This window comes from Ochotona curzoniae, unplaced genomic scaffold (assembly GCF_017591425.1).
Source record: "Ochotona curzoniae isolate NIBS_2020 unplaced genomic scaffold, NIBS_Ocur_1.0 contig_3432, whole genome shotgun sequence".
NCBI classification, from domain to species: Eukaryota; Metazoa; Chordata; class Mammalia; order Lagomorpha; family Ochotonidae; genus Ochotona; species Ochotona curzoniae.
This window is the reverse complement of record NW_024465859.1, coordinates 8,548,502-8,549,497: the sequence shown is the minus strand read 5'-3', so window position 1 is coordinate 8,549,497 and position 996 is coordinate 8,548,502.

Genomic DNA, 996 nt, shown 5'->3' with positions numbered 1-996 from the left:
TGCTTGACAAGAGTTCTGAAGATCCTGTGAAGGTCCCTCTTCCATGCTGTATTCCTCACCGGCCTTCATCAATAACTAAAACCTATGTATTGTTTTTTATTTCCTAAAATAAGAAAATGTAGGGACAAGTATATGGGGTTTGGGAGCAAAAGCTGTGGCCTGAAATTTAGATTTTTGCAAAAGACAACAGAACTTAGGCAAGTCATTTATCTGGGCTAATCTGTAAAACAGAGAAGCTTATGTCTGCCCTAATTTCTGCATGTATATGTGAATCAGATGCAGTATTGAAATTGGGAAAGAGGATTGAGGATTAATACTTTATCCTTTGGTTAGCACTGATGAGATAACTTGGTCACCTCTTCAGACCCTGAAGGGAAGGGAAACAGGTTGCAGATACTTTGATGGGCACAGGAAAGAGCCTGAGTATATAAATCTGGATGCTCTTTTCACAAATAATGGACTTGAGCTCAAAATAGGAGAAAGATATTTTCTGAAAAGGCATAACAAACTTAACCTAGACTATGAGTGTCCTTACTGAAAACTGGCAGAAGGACTCAACTTTAGTTGGAGCTCAATTCCCTTCTCTCCTAGGACAGCTCTTACCTCCTAGAGTAGATGGCACTAAAGCCACACACACACACCTGCTCAGTGGAAACAGCCTTACTTCCCTCCATCCCCCATGCTTTCCTTAGGGCTCTGCTCTGCTCTCTGCCTGCCAACTCATGTTCAGGGCAGCCAGTCTTACACTCTGGAGATCCAGTCTGATATTTGTCACCCACTTCACCAGAGTTATAAAATAGTCCATTACTCCCCAATGGGTTAATCTAAGTCTCATAAGCCAATGCATAGGTTTTGTTTTGTTTTGTTTTGCCTGGAGTACATTCTTTTGAGAACTCTATTGTTCAAGTTTTGTGAAACCTTTCCCACTTTCAAGTGTCTGACTTCTTTCAATCACGCCCAGATGTAGGCACCTCCCTATATCATCACCCATATTCT